This window comes from Monopterus albus, unplaced genomic scaffold (assembly GCF_001952655.1).
Source record: "Monopterus albus unplaced genomic scaffold, M_albus_1.0 scaffold29.1, whole genome shotgun sequence".
Taxonomy (NCBI): Eukaryota; Metazoa; Chordata; class Actinopteri; order Synbranchiformes; family Synbranchidae; genus Monopterus; species Monopterus albus.
Window position 1 is genome coordinate 406524 of NW_018127909.1, and position 12490 is coordinate 419013.

At 42.2% G+C, this 12490-nt stretch overlaps 1 long non-coding RNA gene across 1 annotated transcript in view; it reads right to left on the minus strand.

Annotated features, from left to right (window-relative positions):
• LOC109957960 (uncharacterized) overlaps window positions 1-7414 on the minus strand; it is a 35693-nt gene extending 28279 nt beyond the window's left edge. The window contains exon 1 of the long non-coding RNA XR_002274617.1: window positions 7335-7414. This is a non-coding gene — a long non-coding RNA (uncharacterized LOC109957960). The remainder of the gene's footprint in view (window positions 1-7334) is intronic.
• Window positions 7415-12490: the final 5076 nt, after the last annotated feature.

The window sequence follows — 12490 nt, forward strand, 5'->3', positions numbered from 1 at the left end:
TACAAATAATGACTGCAGTACTGTGCTGACATGTCCTCTTAATAGACAGCACGGCTTCACTTTTTTGCGTAGTCTTGGTCCCACGTATGCTGCCAACCATGACATAAATCCAGTGGCATTCTAGCACCGATAACAGACAACAGTTATGAAGGCGGCAATTTTACTAAAGAGGCTGTCTTTGGTAAAATATTTCAAGCATGCAAAAACATATGAAGATGGAGATAAGTCACAAAATACATGTGTGATTTCTCATATTCCAATGTAATTCATTACATAGTTAACTGCTCTGTAAGATAGGCATGCTTTATGCAAGGTGCTTGATCTACACTTTACTTCGGGCAGCCCTTGTTTATGTATTTTTCTAAAACACATGTCAGCCCTGCTACAGTCCATTACAAAGTATCAAGTGTGATAGGTGATGGAGCAAAAGCCAAGCAGCCTCTGTGCCTCTGCCAGAACCCTGATGTCAGCAGGCGTTCTCACCACCCAGCTCTCCCTTGAACTACTGGGTCAGTTTCCTGTCAGGCCCTGACATAATATGGATGAATGCTCCATCTCACAGCGCTGCCTCCCAGTGGTGTTCAGGTTACATTCCTCCCAGCTAAAGCCCTTGGCCCTCCCCAGCCACAGCAGATCTGTAAACTGTTTACACTTCACTTCCCACACCTGGAAGAGGGCCAATGCAAACCTGGAATGAGGCCCACATGAAGGAACCAAAAGATAGGCCCCTAGATTTCAACAGGAGAGGAGTGATTGTGTGTTGGGCTGGAGTGGAGTACTGACTCACCGCCAGCACCAGGACACTTTCTTTTTCTCTCTGCTAAAGGGAAAGTACAAGAGGAAGTTTGAATTGCAAACAGATCCATGTGTTCAACAGCCTTTGTGTTCTCATCACATAAGTATCTCCTCACACTGAGTGTGTTCATAAACTACTTGTCTGAAGTACTAGTACTAAAAACAGCTTAGATGGGAACATTTCATTCATGCTTACTTTTTTTTGTATTTATGTGTATGCTTTGAAATAAAAAAAAATGTATTGTTGCATTTGTACACAATGTTTTTTATTCCCACTTGCCTCTCACTCTGACTGTGAGTTCCTTGGAATCAGAGCAGCAAATCTCTACTCTGGTGTATGTCACCTGAGTCCTGGTGAGGGTATCATAGCTAACTTGTGCTGAAGCCACACACCACTTCTACCATGTCAATTTTCATGCAGGCTACACCTCATGTAAATGCAAGTCCAATGCCTGACATATTGAGCAATTGTGATGTAAGTTTAAGACAGAGAGGAGTCCTTTCCCCTGGCGTTCACAGTGAAGCTCTTAGAACTAGGAAAACAGGCAGCTGAAAAAATTAAGAAAGACCAACTGCATGTGCTTCATAATAATAATAATAAAAAGAAAATAACTTAGCCTAAAAAGGGCAGGGGATTTCAGATAGTAGGATACAGATGTGTGCCATGTTAAAAACAACTATGTTCAATGAATATATTTGTTATTGAAATAATGAGAGAGATATATGATTTATATATAATGGAGGAGAAAGGAGAAACATTATAGATGATACTATAAAACTTCAAGTCTGAAAAAAGAAACAAACCTGATTTCTATAAAACATATTGTAGACATGGTGGGAGAGGACACATCCAAATGTAATGCACTATCTGTAAGTCATGCAATTTAATGCAACAAAAATGGAAAAATATGTCAGCCACATTTACAGTACACTGGTCCAGCCTATTAATTGCCCCTGTGTCCAATTTGCTGTCTTCTTTCTAAGTGACAGTAGCAAAGAAAAGGCATTTTCAATAGCTGGAATTAAGAGAGGATGAGAGAGGGAGACACGGAGCAAGAGGGAGAGAGAGTAACCCCAAACTAGCATGTCCTGCAGTGACATGTATATTGAATACCAATCAGAGGCATGTCCTGGTGCAGCATTCATTTCCAATGCACACATTGTACGACTCTGGCAGATAAAAAGGGATCGCTTGTCTGGCTCTCTGAATATTAGCTAATGCCACATTTGCAAGTCTTCAAGAGCAAAGGGGGAGTTGCGGGGTGGGAGGTCAAAAAAAGAGATGAGTGTGATATTGAAGGATGGAGAAACAGAAGGATGTGAGAAGGGGAAGAGTGAAACCAAGAGAAGGAGGAGAGAAACAAAAATCTATGCTCTTTCTAGGTCTGTGGGGAAAAAAGCAATTATTTCTTGCAATAAAAAAAGCTGTGAATGGCTTTGTAGTGCACAAATGATGGAAGTGATGCCTGGATGGGGATTATGCTCTTTTCATCATAAAGCCCCATCTGGTACACTAGCAAGTCTGCGTCTGTCCAGGCCTCTCGCCCTTTAAAGTGCCGGCTTGGGTTACACATCAATCCAGTCCTATTGCAGCTGTGCCGAGAAAATAAGGCAGACCAATTCTGCACATACGTGGCAAAGTGCACACAAACGTGCACACACACATACACAAGAAGAAATGTTCATCAATTACAAAAATGTGTCTGTACACATGCAAATACACAGATGGATGAACATGAAGGGAGACTGAAGGACAGACAAAAAGCCTTCACACACACATATGTACCTGTGCCCCCATGTGCTATAAGTCCCACAGAAACAATGGTAAAACACACGAACATCTCTGTTGTTGAAGCATGCCTAATTCTAACTTGAAAGATCCAACCATAATTAAAACCAATGGACAGTAATGCAAGATAAATGAATAGCAGAGCATTCACCAGACCCCTCCTCATCTTTTAAGTAAACCATTGGTCCAGTGTCTGACAGATGTTCTAGCTCCATTTGATGTGCGCCTGTGCATCCTAAGTGTGTGTGTCTGCATTGATTGGCAGGACATTATCATTTGTCGTTTATCTTAGAGATCCATCATGGCCGCTTACATACACAAACCCATCATGGTTTCTAAGTTTTATTGCAACCTGATTTGTCTTTTATGCAGTAGCTGTCCATGCAACACCATGGTACAGTGAATTCACTTGTAATACATGGTAGGGAGGCATTGTATGGATCATATCATACCCACTGAGGAGTTGTAAAAGCTGCTGTCTAAGGATTTCATTGTTACACATAGATGTTCAGTCTTTCATTCTGATTCTTAGTCAGTACAACTTGCACTTTAATACATGTGCAAACATTTCTTTTGACTGCTGGTGCATGAAATATTACAGTACATGTGTTTTGTGAATCAATGAATTGGAGTCATTAAATGTTCAAATGTATAGATTATTATCATAGAGAGTAAATTTACACAGTAATGAAGACTGCACCCCCACATCCTGTTTTTTACACACTAATTCTGCTGAAATGATTGGTCACATTTTCCTGCAGAGCTACAGTTACTAGTTTTAGAAGAGACATGTGCCTTTTAGCCACAAATGATATTAACTTGAAGGACGTGATTCACTTTCCAGCTACGCTAGACCTTTGCTTCTCCTGTCTAAATTGGCTGGGGAGGATGGTGCTTCATCTTTAGACCGTGTCATCCTCACACTGGGCCTCATCACTGGAAGAAAGACCTATCATCATTATCTCATGATCTGCCCATTCCTACTCATTCCTAGACCAATAGGATATGAACAAAGGGGATATTATTACAACGGGATAAAGATAAATGGAACTCATTTTCACTGGAATTAAAACAAGCTTTTTATTCCCTTGAAAACAGAAATGACAGTAATGAATTCAATTTGATTTGTTAGGCGGTAATGGTAGGTTGGGCTTTCTGTTGATAATTCAGGATTTTAAAACAGTAGCTTCTATTTCAGCACCTTCAAAATAATGAACAATGGAACAAGAGAAATGGGGGATAGGGAGGGGGTTATGTATGTTATGACTCTATCGAAAATCGTGCTGTTAACAAATTGGTGGGTCTCAGCTGGTCTTGAAGACTTCAGCCTCCAGGTGCATTTGTCTGTCTGTTTGTCGGTCTCTTGCTTCATTGTAGTGCTTCTTTCAATGCTGGACCTTCAGTTGTATCCGGACAGCCCAAATGACAATGCTGCCGGCAAAAAGAGAGGTAGTTGACGGGAGAAAAGTGAATAAAAGGAGCCCAAATCAGCGCTCCCCCACCTTCTTTCCTTTCCCCTCCTCCGCTGTCAGCCGCTCTGGACAGCACAGCTGAGATCAAGCCTGTTTGTAATCCCACTCTTCTTCTTCATGTCTGTGTGTTTACAACCTGACCACTTCCACTTCGCTGCTGTATGCTCTCCCACAGCTGTCTGTGGTCCATGTCTCTCTCTATTACATCAGGTTTAAGAAATGGGATGCATTCATTGTCCTTGGCCGACAGCTTCGAAAGACAGTTGCACAGTGCTACTTTTTTTCTGCACTGCAGTGACGAGTGATGGTCAATTAATTTGTACCAACTGCTCCCAGCATCTTCACATGGTCATAATAGACATTTCCAGCCTGGGGTCTGAGTGAACGGTGACGTGACTGCTGGATGACTATCATCAGATGGCATGGCTTGTTCCTTCTTAGAAGGAATGCAGAGCAACTGTTAGGAATGACATTTTCCTTTAGAGCTGTCTGGGGGCCTTTCTTCTTTTTTAGTCTGCAATCACATTCTTTTCAATCATAGTAATTTGCAGAAGGGGACCCCAGTCACACATCACAGGCCTTGGATTTGTGGGGTTGGTGGGCAGAGGGAATAGCTTTTGGGGTGCAACCCTGGAACTTCTTCAATGGAAACTGCATGGCTTTTAATGGGAAACTTCTGGGTGGTCCAATCAACCTCAAGTTGACATTTACTGGCACGTGTAATTGATTTCAGCCAATGAAATGTCATCTTTTAATCCCTGTGCCTTAGAATATTTCAAGTTGAGCTGTATCTGGAAGACAGTTGATATACCATAAATGAGTTCTAAGCAGGTTGTGTTGGGCTTCCCAAGGGTTTCTGTGGCTTCTTTGACATCTTCCACAAGCCAGCTTTTAATCAACACTAATGACATTTGCAAGAAAATCCTAATTCTGCATGTCAGCATGTCTTTGATTCTTTGAGTTGTGTTTAAAGTCAACACAGCAATGCTGTTAACATCTCTCCAAGCCTCAAAGTCTGAAAGTAAACAGGATGGTGAAGAGCTCACCACATCTGATCCCAGTCACCAAAATGTTACTAATCTGCATCATAAGAACAGCAATCATCTCACTTCAGTGGTTTTCCCGCTACAAGCCCTCTAGCATTGTAATAATCTGACATCATTGTCCACAGACTCTCCAGAACAGTTGTGGTGGGGGATTTCAAAGCAGTGGGAAAGCCCCTTCCCTCCAACTCAGAAGTGACCATGAATAAGCAACTTTTCTCTGGGTTAGCTGGTTGCATTTGCAAATGACCATTCTTGAGCATAATGATATCCACACCCACTGTCATGCTTTAGGGCATCATAACAGGAGATGCTGTGTATATACAGTATAAAATATAATTCATATGTAGTCATATTAAAACAATAAAACCAACTGTCCTGAGTTAGTTCTCACATTACAATCAGCAGATGATCCCATGTGGATTGTCAGTGACTTAGGGTTGCATAAAAATTAAACAAGTAAAGCATGTTTTCCGCATGCCCGGGACAGCGCTGACTGCCATGGCAAATGGCAGTCAGCAATAGCTGAGCATTCTGCTTGCAGTGATGAGCTCCTTTGGCCATTTTTGCCTAAATTAGATTTTCCACTATTAAGCTGAAAGATAGCGTATCTGCTTTGACCAAGTGGCTTCAAAATCTCATATCAAACTGGATGAGCAGGTCTCATACATAATTCTTTCATGAAAGGTGAGAATATGTTCACTGAGTTACGTTGGGTTAATGCAGAGGTGGAGGAAACAGTGACATCCTGTCTGCATGTTACTCAAAGCCTGGTTTCATTGTGACTAGCACTAACATTCAAACGCCACAGCTCCATATTTGCTGTCTTACCTTCAATGTGGGATTAGAACTGGGGGGTTTGCACTTTATGCCCAAGACTGGACTGACTAACAGTACTATTGTGTGTGTCATGTAATAGCCTGCTATTATTCCATAAACACTTTACAACTATAATGTTTCTAATGCAATATCCCATTGTTATCCCAATGCATTATCCATACATGGCAACAAAATAACTAGCAGTGCATAATCACTTTGTCAAGTGTGCCCACTGTCAGTGAGGCCCACAGAACTTTCTGTATTGAGTGGAACCATTAATCTGTGATCTAAATGACTCAAACACAGATTAATAAATATTATAAAAAAGCAATATATATTTTGAAAATATGCAAAAAGTACTTCAAGTATGAAATATAATTTTACATTATCAAATAGAACTGGTCTTTAAAATAAAAGAAACTTGGGGTTCACCAGTCCTTTGACCAACACAATAACCAAGCCATCCCGCTGGGCCGATCATCTCATTGTGGAGCCGTCATTAGCAAAAATGTACAATAAAGAGAACACTTGAAAATAAGAACTGATATCCAGCCAGGAACTAATAAAGGTGGCTTTGCCATGCTGACAAATTACATTTGATTCTCAAGTTTGAAGAGTCAAACACAACCACTCTGTCGAGCGGCATCCCACAGAGAGCCCATGATAAAAGGACTTGAACTGCAAGAACGGGCTAAGGAGAAAATAAAAGAGGTTTCGTGCTCTAGTGATTTGCTAATAAATGCAAATCCTAATAATCTACTGAAGGGCCAACATGTGAAATTAACTTGAATATTAATTGTAGGCAGCTACAACATAGCTAAAACCTGTCGAAGGTTCTAATAATTTGCTTAAGAGGGCGATCATAATGGCTACCTGCAGTCCCTGGAAAAAACTAGAGCCTGCCCCCCAATAAAGCCCTCTATCTTTCACAGAGCAACAAAAAGCCCTGTTTTCTCCTTTGGTCAACAAGCAGCAAAATGAAAAGAAAAATCCTCCGCAGGGTTTGGAATAAGAGGCCTGAATCAAACACCAGGAGAGTTTTTTATTTACTTTGCTACCTGCAATTTTTGCATATTCACCTCGTCTACTCTTGGTCCACATCCCACAGTGAAATGAATACAAAATTACATTAAAGTTAATCCTACATAAGTTTTCACAAAATTTTCCTTTCTTTTGTTGTGGTTCTTGCGGCAGTTGTACATTTGTAAAAACCACCTGCAGGAGTGATTTGCCTTTGGTAAAAGTGCACCTGGAGCAGTCTGATAGCTATGACCAACATCCTGAAACACCACAGAAGCCACATTAATCACAGTCTGCATGATAATAGTGAAAATAAATAATGCATTAATACTTTGTATTGATAGCAGCAAAGAATCACAGCTCAAAACAGCATCAGACGTGATGGAGACCCCCTACCTGGCAGTCCCTGTATCCACAACCCCCGCTGTTTGTGTATTGTCGAACCATGGCGGCCCACTGACAGCCTCCCTCGGATTGCCAATTTCCCGGTGGTGGTCCAGGGTTTTTTTCCTGTCCTTTCTCAGCATTGTGCTAGTGGAATAGGTGCGTCCTCCCCTGTTCGCGCTGCGGTTGCAGCTCCACAATCTGATTGGATAACGCCAAGCGAGACTTCATCAGCAGAACATCCCTGTCGTCATGACAACTTGCCAATATCCCAACAGGGGTGTGTTTGTTGGAGGGTGGGGTGGCAGGGCATGGTTCCTTTCTTGCCTCTGACTAGAAAACGAAAACGATTCATTTCATATCATCGGATCCTCACTGCTGACTTTCCCCTTCTCAGACTTAGCAGGCTAAGCTAATCTGTCCAGTCTGCGATCTTGAAGAATGTATGGGACACTCTGCCACAGTCTGTGACTCTCCAGCCAGCTGCCCCATCAGGATTTCCCCAACCCAATGTCTCGCACCACAGGATGCCGAATCAGCTTGAAACGATGGCTATAATCGCTATTCTATGACATGAGAGTCAGGATGGTAATAGCAAATCCAAAAGGGATGTCTAAATCTAACAAAAAAGTGTGTTCTTGTGTTGTGTTATCAAGCTCCATCCACAAAAAAAGATTTTTCTAAAGGGAACTGCAACTTGGCCAGGTCTGCTTGAAACCACCTGAGAGAAACTTTTAACTAAAACATTTCACTTTCTGTCCTCAAATGGCTTTTGTCATTGTCCGCCAACACTTCTCACCCACAGCCTTCCCATGAAAATTTGAGAACAACTTATGCCAGACTAAAAAGAGTGTTGTACCAGTTTATCATTCTGCTAGGTCAGCATACCGTTTAGTTCAATGAAAGAAAAACCAGTTCCCACAAAATCAGGCTGGAACAGAGCAAAAAGAGCTCGACAAAAGACAGAAGGAAGAGGGAAAAGCAGGGGAAAGTAAGAAGAAACTAATGCCTTGCTTTTGCAAGGCATTATTTCGTTGTCAGCCGTGCTATCCACAGCATAAACAGATGAATGTTTGGCGGGTGAGACACCTGCTGTGCCGTTAGCCTGCTAGCCCACGATTAGCACAGAGCAGGGGGCTGGTTCCCAGGGTTCTTTTCCAGTTACCTCCTACCGAGCTGGAGACGATGACCTTGGCCACTGCTCTCCTCCCCTGCTAGGAGTGAATGGCAGACTGGACGGTGGGCCCTAGCCTCCACACTCCTTTGATTCGTAATCCCCCAAACATTGTGCACCACCCTGCACCCTACCTGGCCTTCTAGTTGGAGGCAGCTTGGTGGTGGCCATTGAAAGCAGGTGATGAATGGGGCAAAGCTGTTGGAAGCCAGGCTCCCTGGGTAGCATAGGAGCTCTGCAGGCCCACAAAGCTGCTTAAAAGAGTCCAGTGCGGTTCTCATCTGTTTCGGTGGATTTCAGAGGAAAAAAAGGATGTCCCCGCTCAGTCCATGATGATTTAGGTCTTAATGAGTGGACAGCATTTTCCAAAAATAGCCATGAAACAAGTATCGGGTATTCACAAAACATAAACAATGCCTCTTACAACCCTTTTGTGGCCAGAGTATGCTGTGAGATACCCATCAACATGTGCAGGAGACCCATGTACAAAACTACTACATGGAAGCAAAATAAAAACAAAACCTGACAAGTGAAAAAAACAAAACACATAATGCTAGCCAGAGTAGCAGGCAAAAATTGATTGAGCGTGGTTTAGCAGAATACATAGACCTCTTAAAGCGATAGCATCCTTTTTGGTCTGACCGCCGCCCGGCATGGGTTAGAGCTTTGAGTGTAAACCCATGTCAGCGTAGTGACAGTGTGTCAGTCTTAGCCTTTCATTCTTTATGTAAAGTCAGTGACAGTGCTTTGACAGTTTCATTTGTAACTAGTGGAGGATACAATATATGGAAAATCTAAATGCCATTTATAGAGTATACATTTCCCATACATTATAAACTACTACTACAAAAATATTCCTCAGGAAAAATGAACAAAAGCTAGATATTACATGGGGTTCACCGTGGCAAACAAGGCACCACTTCTCACAGGGCAGTGGTGGAAACACTTGATTCTGCCAATTCAGATTTTCATCCCAATGACAGAATCCCAAATCATTCCCAAATACATTTTGGAGGTGACAAAAAAAAAAGAAAGAAAGCAGTGTCACAGAGTGAAAAAATAAAAACACAACCCTTCTCATTATAACGTCAGCAGTATGTTCAAGAGAGACTGCAGGATGCCAGACTCTTAAGGGGGCCGGAGCCGAATTCAATGCCTCTTGTCAGGGAAGCTTGATGTGATTATCACCCCCTGCTAAGGCAGGGGTAGTGAAGCTGTCTGGCTCTGGCAAGGACGCTCAAACTGCACTGCTGGATGCCCCCTCTCGCTCTCCCCACCCCAGGAACATCACTCTGGACGCAGTGGGAAGCATCAACCATACACTTTGTGTGTATGCGCAGCTGTGTTTGTGCATGAGTGCATGTGTGAATTCAGGTTGTGCTGTCATTGTTGTTCTGCAGTCCTTCTTGCTGCTTTGTTAGAAGCAGATGGGTTGTTGACGAGATGACCCTTTTACTGCCCCAAAAATTTGTGTTCAAGGTCAAGGTGCTGCTGACTGGTCACTTATAGGCTTATTACTTTTTAATGCGTTATGCCTCAGTGTGTGAAGCATTTTAAGGTAGTACCTAGCATACGTATATGTTTGTGTTTGCCTGTGAGTGAGTAAGTCATTGTTTGGTCTGCCTAAAGAATATTCCCCTCCCCATTCTCTCCACCCAGGAGCCTGTTGCTCCTAGCTCGTATCGACAGACCCTCTGTTGACTATTGATCTATAAAATTTGTACAATATGAAAATAACAATGTCTTTTTCAGTTATGGGGCTGTGATGTATCTGTTTATTTTTCATCTATTGTGTATTTCTCCCTTGATGTGCACAATACAAGCAGCAGGCTTCTTAAATAAGTCAGTTATTTTTGCACACTTTGCAACATCTTTTTTCTGCTGCTCCATTTCTGCACCACCAGCCACAGGATTCCTCTTTCTCTCTCTTCTTTCATTTGATAGCAACAAACTGCCCAAGTGACAGGTACTTTGTAGCAGTGATGGCAAATGTCCTCACACAGCTGTTAGAGGTAGCACCATCTGTGTCGCTGTAGCCAAGATGGCCTGGTGAATGGGCTATGGTATAAGCTATATAATGTCTTAAGATTTTTTGTGGGGGGGGTCCAGCCCACCCGAAAAATCCCCTCTCTAAAACTGTTTCAACAAAAACTGAACATTAACATTATGAAGATTGTATTTATTGCAGGATTGTGGGATTAGTTTTAACTTGGTGTACCTAATAAACTGCCAACTGAGTGTAAGTGGAAATGCAACTTTTAGTAAATTATGATGAGTAAATTAAACGTAAACAATGCATAAATAAAACAAAGAGTAATAAAGGCCTCAGGGTAGTGAAACTCTCCCTTAAGGACATGCATGTAAACAGAAAGGAACATGAAAAGACAAGCTCAGTCTACACAGATATGCCCATGCAGTACGTGACACAGTGACAGACCAGACCTGGCTGGTGATGCATTTCAGTGCGCTTTGACCACAAGGTATGAGATCATTAGCACAGCGACTTTTAGGTTATCGGGGCATTTTGGGAGATTTTCCCTCATCGTAACACCCTTCCCTCCCCCTTTTGCTTTCTGTGCTGTCCCCCTGGAGGCAAAGGGGGTAAAATAAGACTTCAAAGTATCTCCAAAATAGTCCTGACACAAACTCACTTCCTCATGTTACATGAAGAGGGCCACTTTGGCTCTGGTATGTGTCAGCCTCCTGTTCTGCGCTCCTTCATAGCAAGCGACGGTGACGGGACGCCTTTTTGACAGAACGATTATGGACAGTCTGACATAGACTTAAAAGGAGCCAGATGGGGGGAGAATTTACAAGGGCCTATCTGTGGGTCATGCTGGGCTCTGACGAGATGAGGAAATGGGAGCACATTTAAGAGGATGCTATTAGCAGTGAAGGAGCACAAATGAGCAGCAAAGAGTGGGATAGCCTTTGTATTCAGCTGTTACAACTGTTATTCTTGGCAAAACTTTCTTGGTTTAAAGAAGTGGCCTTTGTGCTGAAACATAGGCTTAGTTTACAAAAAAAATAAATAAATCACTTATCTCAAGCAGTATTGAGCTAAGCAGATAGCTTTGGGTTTGTGGACTCAGGTTTGTGTGTGTGTGTGTGTGTGTGTGTGTGTGTGTGTGTGTGCAGACACATGGCCCAAAAAGCAGCACAGATTTGCCTGGCCCTGAACTTGACTTGGCTGAAATTTAATCAAGAATTTGACACACTTATTAAGAAGAAATTATAAACTGGCTTTAGATCTGAAGCATAATTTGGACGGAGACAACCCTCCCTGGACCTCTTTCCATCAAAGGCATTTCTTTTAACAGATTCTAAATAATTTTACTCTTTTAAATTTTACTAAGTCTGTGTGGCTGCAGCAGGATCACGGTGCAGTGAGAAGTAAATCACATTCTGTCAGACTCAGTCAGAATCTGCAGCTTCGAACAGATGCCAACAGCACTGTTAGGTCAACAGGTATCCAGCTGTTGCTAGGGGCTCCATCCTGCTGCAGTGCTCTGATGGTGATTGGTTAGATTTTATCCAGGGAGGGTGGGGGTGCTTCACTGTATATACTGTATGTCTAACCACATATTCACTGAGATTAAGCTTCAGATAAGATTTTAATAAGGAATTTGGTCTTCAGATAAAACCATTTATCCCCAAACAAAAGAACTACTTTCTGCATATGTTACACTGAGTCATCTGCACAATGTATTTCAATCACAGAGCAAAATGAGGTAAGATTATTCATCAAGATAAGGTGACACTAATATTAGATAGGTCCATAGTATAATATAGCTCATATAATAAAAGTGAGAATGAACCAGAGCAAATTCATAAAGTAATAATTGGCACGACTGCTCAGTCGTCTCTGAACACTGATACCAACACATCACCATCAGCAGCACCCTCGCTGCTACCTCCTGCACACAGACACGCCTAGATCTGTACATACACTACACATGCCTGAGTTAGATGCAAATAAATGTATAAAGTGTTT